Consider the following 9,273-nt stretch of genomic DNA (forward strand, 5'->3'; position numbering starts at 1 on the left):
CTTGAATTTCTTCAAGATCAATTTGCCTCCCACTGTCTCCTTGGCTTATAAATTCTCTCTCTCGAAAGACTCCTCTTCTTGCTACAAAGACCACATTGTCACTAGGTCTGTAGAAGAGGTAACCAAAGGATCGCTGTGGGTAACCGATGAAAATACACCTCTCGCTTCGAGGTTCGAGCTTATCATGAGTCTCGCGTCTCACGAAAGCCTCACAACCCCAAATCTTGATGTGGTCTAGTTTAGGTACTTTACCAGTCCACATCTCGTGAGGAGTTTTGGCAAATTTCTTTGTAGGGACTAGATTAAGAATATGGGCGGCAGTCTCTAAGGCATACCCCCAGAATGAGATTGGTAGCGTAGCTCGACTCATCATGGAACGAACCATATCTAACAAGGTTCGATTACGCCTCTCAGCCACACCATTCAACTGTGGTGTCCTGGGAGGTGTCAATTGTGAGACTATCCCACATTCCCTTAGATAGTCGAGGAACTCTGAACTAAGATACTCACCACCACTACGATCGGATCGAAGCATCTTAATGTTCCTGCCCAATTGATTCTCGACTTCCTGTTTAAATTCCTTAAACCTCTCGAAAGTCTCTGACTTATGCTTGATCAAGTAGACATATCCATATCTACTATAATCATCAGTAAAAGTCAAATAATAACGATTAGCATCCCTTGTGGCATGTTTGAATGGTCCACACACATCCGTGTGTATAAGGTCCAACAAACCTTCACCCCTCTCACACGAACCTGTGAAGGGTGACTTTGTCATTTTTCCAAGTAAGCATGATTCGCAACTATCATCTGACTTTAGGTCAAACGACTCCAAGACTCCATCCTTTTGGAGTTGGCCTATGCGCTTCTTGCTTATATGTCCAAGACGAAAATGCCATAATGATGCTTTATCCAAGTTATTATTAGTAGAATCAATACACAAAACATTATTTCCTAAGTTATCAACAACAGATACAGCTTCATACACACCATCACAAGGTAATGCTTTAAAATAAAGAATATTATTAAAGAAAGCATCAATAGAACCAACTTCATTATTAAATGAAAAGGTAAACCCTTGTTTGTACAAAGCATGGAAGGAAATAATATTTCTTGCCATTCCTGGCGAATAACAACACTTATTCAGATCTAAACTAAACCCACTACTTAGCGATAAAGTATAAACTCCAATCTTGGTAACAGGTATAGCTTTCCTATTCCCCATGATCAAGTTTATCCTTCCTTGCTCCACATCCTTACTTCTTCTTAGTCCCTGCAAGTCACAACAAATGTGAATACCACACCCGGTATCAAGGACCCAAGAATTAGAATGGGGTGAGTTATTAGAAATGATAGTGTAAATACCTGCATGGTTGGGTTTAACTTTCCCATCCTTCACATCTTGCTGGTATTTTGGGCAGTTCCGCTTCCAATGAGCTTTTTCATGGCAATAGAAGCATTCAGCCTCTTTTGGGTCAGAAGAAGGAGTAATGAAACCTTTCTTGGTTCCACTTGAAGAAGAGCCATCAAGGGTCCGAGCCTTGGTACCCTTCGAAGATCTCTTTCTCTTCCTCCATCGATTCTTCCCAATTGCCAAAACCGGAGTAGAGTTTTGAGTAGGAGTGATAGCAACCGACTTCCCCTTAAGACCTGATTCTGTGGTCTTGAGAAGTCCCTGAAGTTTGCTGAGGGTGACTTCTTCCTTGTTCATGTGATATGTCATGCGGAATTGATCATAGCACGATGGTAAGGAATGCAAAATAATATCTATTGCAAGATCCTCCGGGAAGTTCACATTAAGCTTCAGCAAACGATCCACATACCTTTGCATTTTCTGCATGTGGCTCGTGACGGATTCCCCGTCCTTCATCATGGTTGTTATCATGGAGCAGATGATTTCATACCTCTCTTGTCTTGCACTTTGATGGTATCTTTCCATCAAATCTTGGTGCATGTCATAAGGGTAGAAATCCTCATAAGACTTTTGGAGTTCCGCTGTCATCGTGGCCGTCATGATGCAAGCCACTTTCGTAGCATCCCTTTCATGTGCCCGAAATTCAACGATCTCCTGAGGAGTTGCAGTGGACTCATCAATCTCCTTACGCTCCTTGTCAAGGACATATTCTTTGTCCTCGTAGCGGGTAATCATCCTGATGTTTCTGATCCACTCATTGAAGTTGGATCCATCAAAGGTGACTTTCCCACACAAGTTCATAAGGGTAAAGGAGCCATTAGGATTAGAGCCAGAAGCATTGTTGAAAGACATCTGAAGGAAGGAGGACAAGATTAGTTTAGATATAAGAGAGTCCTTAATAAAACACCCAAATGTAGTATTAAGGCTAGGATCCAATCACAATATAATATAACTTAGAAGAGGTATGTCGTAATCTAAGCTATATCATATTTGAAAGGTAGGTGAATGACGATTCACCAATTTCCACCACGAAAACCGCAATATTTTAGTATTAGGTTTTTGAATGGTTCTTAGAAATTCCTAGATTCTTTGAGATTCAATGAACTTTTCAAAGGCATGTTTCAATCTCGAGTGTGCCTTCCAAGTTTTGTGACTGGGATACCGAGGATCACAAAACGAGGTGTGAAGTAACCATGCAAATTACTTGGTACCCTTAAAGTTTATCACTCAATCGATGTGCCGGTTAACCACACACGCTCCATCGATACTATAATAAACCCTAAGTCACCCTTTACCTACCTTGTTAAGTCCAAGTTAGTGTGCCGGTTAACCACACACGCTCCACCAACGACTTAATCAAAGTGTAAAGTGTAATTTCATGGAATAGCACCTTATTCACATTTTTCCTAAAGTAACTAAGATTGGGAATTTAATAAAACATTTAGTTACTTTATAATATTCATCATACTTTGAATGAGAATTAATAAGTCCTTGTCTTACCCGTTCGGCTAACGACCCTCCACCGATCAAGCAAGCGGTGGGTGAGAGTGGACACCCATTAAGTCACCATTTTATAGGCAACAACCTTATACCCACCTTATAGACCGGCTTCGTGAATGAGGCGTACTAGCGGTAAGACGACTTTGTTCTTATACATATATATATATATATATATATATATATATATATATATATATATATATATATATATATATAATTATTAAATCATAATAATATAAGTATAAGGGTTGAATTTTAACTTTTAAAATTCTAGGGGTTGGAACTAAAGTTTTAACTTAACTTTACTTGTTCCAAAACTTGAGGGCAAGTTTTGTAAAATTTCAAAACTTTTCATTTCTTGTAACTTATGAGTTTAATAGAGTAATAAAATGAGGTCTTTTCATTTTTCCTAACTCTTGTGTTCTTTTAATGGTTTTTAACCCAAGAGACTTTTGGTTTTCCATAACTTGAGGACAAATTATGGACTCCATTAAAACACATTATGATCATGAATTAATCTACCACATAGGTTACAAATAATTCCTATAATCATCTAAACATCATAAGAACAAGAATATGAATATGAACACTTTCAAGAATCAAAATCACATTTAATCTTTGTAATTTTGATAACCAGTTGTTGTAAATGAGTTAGAAAAGACATTACACCTTCTAAAATAAGTTTTCAAGTACCAAAACATTTTAGGGTAATGATTCTAATCCATTTCCAGCAACTCAAGTCGAAATTCTGCACTCTGTCGACCCTACTCGCCGAGTGCATAAACCTACTCGCCGAGTAGGTTGAAGATACACATGAACCCGACGAGTCCTCCCCATGGACTCGCCGAGTCCATCAGTCAGACAGCAAGATTTTCGACTTTCTTCAACTTTTAAGCACAAATAACAAACAAACAAGCCTAGGCTCTGATACCACTGATGGGTTTTGAGCATTCTAACACTTCCTAAGTGTACATGCAACCCTAATAACCTTGGATCTATGTTTGTCTAATTATCATGCAAAGTTGAATTCCAAGGTTATATTCCTATCTAGCATACATGGGGAACAATTTTGACTTGAATCATAGATAGAATAACTTACCTTGTTGTTGCTTGTGTTCCTTGAAACCTTGTGAGCCTAGCACCCCAAGTGTGATGCCTCAAATGCTTCACACAACACCAAATGCTTTTGGAAAGACTCTTGAGATAACACACACTTCTCAAAATCGGCCAAGCCCTCTAGTTTCTCTTGTCTAACCGATTTTGGTGGAGAATGGGATCTTTATATAGTGTTGGCACATCTAGGGTTACACCATGTAAACCCTAATGTGTCATGACTCTTCATTTCCATGACCCATGGGTTTGTAACTCCCATGGAGCATCCATGGAGCATCCTATGGGTAGAACCCAACTTGATAATCCATGGAGCCTCTTAGCCCACTATATAAGATATAGATGATTTACATAATCAACCCATATATTTAATTAGTTATCCTTTGATCACTTAATTAATTCCAAATTAATTCTTTGATCAACTAATTAAATAATATTATTAATATATTAGAACTTATAATATATTAATAATCTCCAAGTGTTATTTCTCTCATTTAGTCTATCCAATTGCATGGTGCCATGCAACCTAAATGGACCATGCCGGGTCGGGTCAAGTACAAACCCGAAATAGTTATGGACTTAGACACCTTATCCAACAGTAACACCAGTCCAAATTAGGTCAAAGATAATTCCGATAAACATATAACACATATTATAATCAATTTACTTTAATATCTAATGAAATTTTCATTCAATGCTAAAAGTCTATATGATTTTAAAAATACATAGAGCGTCGAAATCTGACTTCGTATGAAGAAGTTATGATAAGCTCTAACACTATAAATCTCTATGAAAAGAGGAATTTAAAATAGAATTAGAATTAGTTGTTGGAATCTAAAAGAAAGTTGTCGTACATGGAAAAACCTACTTGTGGATATAAAGAACATAAAAAACGGAGCTCATATGAAAAAGGTATGATCTTCTGAAGATGTAGTTGTCCGAGAGCATGACACATGGCAGAAACCTTAATTTATCAGAGCTCACAACGTAAATATGTATTCTCACAACGTGATAGTGCTCCAAGACACTAATCGAGACTAGAAAACATTTGGTAAGGCTACGGGATGACTCATGGAACCTCACAACGTGAGCATATCATCCTCACGACGTGAGATGTCATCCGGACACCTTTCAAAGCTAGAAACGCAAATGGAAAGTCTACGAGGTGATGTAGCCAGGCCTCAAGATATGAGCCTTGATTTCTCATAACGTAAGAAGGCCCAAAACAGCCTATAATAGCAACCAGGGATCATTCAATCATTACACCTTCTACTTTCATTCTCTCTCATTTTCTTAAGGTCGTTTCCCTTCCCGAGCCTGACAACATCAAACCTCTGACCATTTTACAGTTAGATTCTATAGATCATGCGACTAGGGTGAGTTTCACGGCCCCACTTTTTAATGTTTTCGAGGGAAAGTGCATGCTAAATATTATATATAAGTTACTATTATGTTTATATGATAGTCTATTCGTATCAACATAAATAGTTATATTAAATGGGATATAGTTGTTTTGTATCATATCTTAAACTTGTTAGCATGTTGTTTTTGTAGATTTTACTAATACAGACCCGGAGTTATACTCGGGAGTTCTATATATTATGTGTGATATAGCCCAAAAGTTATACTCGAGAGTTCTATATATATATGCTTGCTAAGTTTGTTGTTATTATTGGTTTTATTTTAGATAAAACCTGGTATGTTACTAATATAGGCCGGAAGTTATATACGGGAGTTCTATGTATACTTGTTAAGTATGTTGCTATTATCGGTTTTATGTTAGATAAAACCTAGTTTTACTTAAGGTTATTGTTGTTGTACTGCCGAAGTATTATGAAATTAGGAGTAATGTTTAAAAGCATAGTCTAGTAACTTATGGTTTTAGAGATGAATATGCTTTCGCTATTAGAACTATAGGAACATGACAAAGTTTACATGAGATATTTTATTCATCAACTAAGATTAGAAATCTTAGGGAAAATCCCTTGACCAGTAACTGCTAATCCTGTGTGAGCGGGGAAGTTGGGTATAGATCCATGTGGTTTAACACCCCATATGTGGTTACTAGCTACAACCCACACAGTTTTACGAGGGACTATAGATCTATGCGGGTTGACACCCCCACCCATGATGGGTTTTGAGCATAACATCAATCCTATGGAGCACATGCAAACCCTAAAGCTTTGGATCTAGGTTTCTCTAATTGTACATGCAAATCATCCAAAGCGATAAACCCTAGATCTAGCATACTAATCCGAAAATAATAACTAAAGAAAGTTTTGATGATTACCTTGATTGTTGATTGAAGAACTTGAGCTTTTGAGAATCTTAGCACCTCAAATGTTGTGCCTCTAATAGATCATAAACACCAAAACAATTGGAGAAGATAAGAGAGAGAGAGAGAGAGAGAGAAAGAGAGAGAGGGAAGGCTAAAATTCAGCTCATACAACTCTTAGGGTTATCGTGTAGCCGAATTTAGGTGGCCAGGAGGGTCCTTATATAGGTGAGAAGTTAAGGTTTCAGTCAAACACTTATATGGTTGCTTAGGCCTTAAGCAGCCCATAAGAATCTTCTGGAATCCCTACCTTGGACGAATTCTTAAGGCCTTATCCATAAGAATTTGTTCACCCTATCATTAGGGTTTTCCTCAGCCTACTTTGCAACTATCCAATAATTTCAATATCAATCCCCTAGGTTTAATTAATATATTTTGATCACAAAATTAATTTCTTAAATAATTCTTAACCAGTATTAATTAACCAATATGATTTCCCTTTTAATATATTATTCATATAATATATAAATAAACCATAATAACCTCTCTCTAGTTTTCATCCAATCAAGTTGCTTTGGTGAAGGCAACCCAAAAGGACCATGCTACAATCGAGTCAAGTACATACAAATTATAGCTATGGACATAGACATTATTCCAACAGTCTCCCCATTTGGATAAGTCTAATAACTATAGATGCAAGTACGACTTCAAAATCTGATTAGCAATTGTAGCTCTCAAAATCCACTGTCGAGCTCTGACACGTCCTTTAGATAAGGGATCATATAGTCCTTTGTTCTCAAGATATCATGTGGACAATCACATGGAACATAGTCATACTTATTTTCTAGCAGTTTGTTTCTCAATCTCTGATCTGTCTGACATAGAACTTAATTGAACACATCAACTCAGTCCTTACCGGGCCCGACACATAAGTCAAACCAAATCATCGTGGGGCTCAATATATCGCTTTTACCCTCGTAGGATAAAACGAATAGATAAACTTCGACTTATATGCTTTTACTATTTACTCATCAAATCATACACAACAATGTGTTTTATAACATCAAGTTACTGATGCGTTTATGCATTATCAATGCACCACCAACTCGCAAACAATAAACCATATATCTAGGTTTAAAGACTATATGATATTATCGTTTCACAATCACTCGTGATTAATTCCATTAAGTGATTCAAGTGAGCGCGAGTTTAATCCAATACTCAAATCATATTTCAAGAGCACTCATGAACGTTGTAGCAAACCTTTGCTATGTCCAAACACTTAGACAATCTACAAGCCAATTCATGACAGTCTTCTTTCATACCTACTTCCAAATTATGAACGACTGTGGATAGTTTAAATAATCTTATTATTTAGGAAGTCAAAACATGAAAGGTGAAACAATAGTAAATAATTAACATAATACAGTAACATTACTCATAAATAATTTCACTAAAACTAATATCGTCCTTCAGCCCAATGATCATAGCGTGCTGCAAGTGCTTAACCCTGCTCAGTCCCTTCGTAAGGGGATCTGCTGGGTCATCCTCTGATGATACCCATTTCACTATGAGGAGTCCCTCTTTTACCCGATGTTTAATAAAATGATATTTCATGTCGATATGCTTGGATCTGCCATGATCCCTCGGTTCCTTGGTTAAGGAAACCGCACCTTCGTTATCATAGAAAATCTCCATAGGCTCCTTTATGGTTGGCACAACTCCAAGGTCTCCGATGAAGTTCTTCAACCATATCACCTCCTTTGACGCTTCGCTTGCTGCTATGTATTCTAATTCGCACGTTGAATAAGCTACGGTCTCCTGCATGGAACTCTTCCAAGTCACTGCTCCTCCATTCAGGCTAAAGACCCAGCCCGACTAAGAGTGAAAGTTGTCTCGGTTGGTCTGAAAATTGGCATCACTATACCCTCGCAACCTTAAGTCATCACTCCCACTGAGGATAAGAAACCATTCCTTAGTCCTCCGAAGGTAGTTAAGAATATTCTTGACTGCGGTCAAATGTGCTTTACTAGGGTTCCCTTGATATCTGTAGACCATGCTCAAAGTAAAGGCCACATCAGGGCGAGTACAAGTCATAGCATACATGATTGAGCCAATTCCGGAAGCATAAGGTACTCGGCTCCTATCTTCTACCTCGGCTTTGGTACTCGGGCTTTCAGTCTTACTCAACTTGGTATTGCTTTGGATTGGTAACTCCCATTTCTTGGAATTCTCCATACTAAAATGCTTTACTACTTTACCCAAGTAAGTACTTTGACTATGTCCTATTAGTCTTTTACTCCTGTTTCTCACTATCCTTATCCCAAGAATATAGGCAGCTTCTCCGAGGTCCTTCAAAGCGAAGCACTTCCCAAGCCAGGACTTAACTTCCTGCAGGGTTGGTACATTGTTTCCTATGAGTAGTATATCGTCGACATATAAAACGATAAATCTAACTATACTTCCACTGGCTTTGACATATAGATAGGACTCTTTGACTCTCCTTTCTTGTTGAGAAACCAAACTCTTTGACTTTCTCATCGAAACAAAGATTCCATCTGCGAGACGATTGTTTCAATCCATAAATAGATTTCTCAAGCTTACACACTCTATTAGGGTGATTTGCATCGAAAAAACCCTCTGGCTGACACATGTAAACATCTTCAGCCAACTTTCCATTAAGGAAAACGGTTTTGACATCCATCTGCTATATCTCATAATCATGAAAGGCATCTATGGTTAACATAACCCTAATAGACTATATCTCCGCAACTGGTGAGAAGGTCTCGTCATAGTCAACTCCGGGAGTTTGAGTAAAGCCCTTCACAACCAAACGCTCCTTATAAGTGTGTACTTTCCCATCCATGTCAGTCTTCTTCTTGAAGATGTATTTGCACCCGACCGTCTTACGACCTGGTACATTGTCAACCAAGTTCCAAACTTGATTGTCATACATAGACTGAATCTCGCTGTC

Source organism: Lactuca serriola, chromosome 4, assembly GCF_051521515.1.
Source record: "Lactuca serriola cultivar US96UC23 chromosome 4, Lser_US96UC23_V15, whole genome shotgun sequence".
NCBI classification, from domain to species: Eukaryota; Viridiplantae; Streptophyta; class Magnoliopsida; order Asterales; family Asteraceae; genus Lactuca; species Lactuca serriola.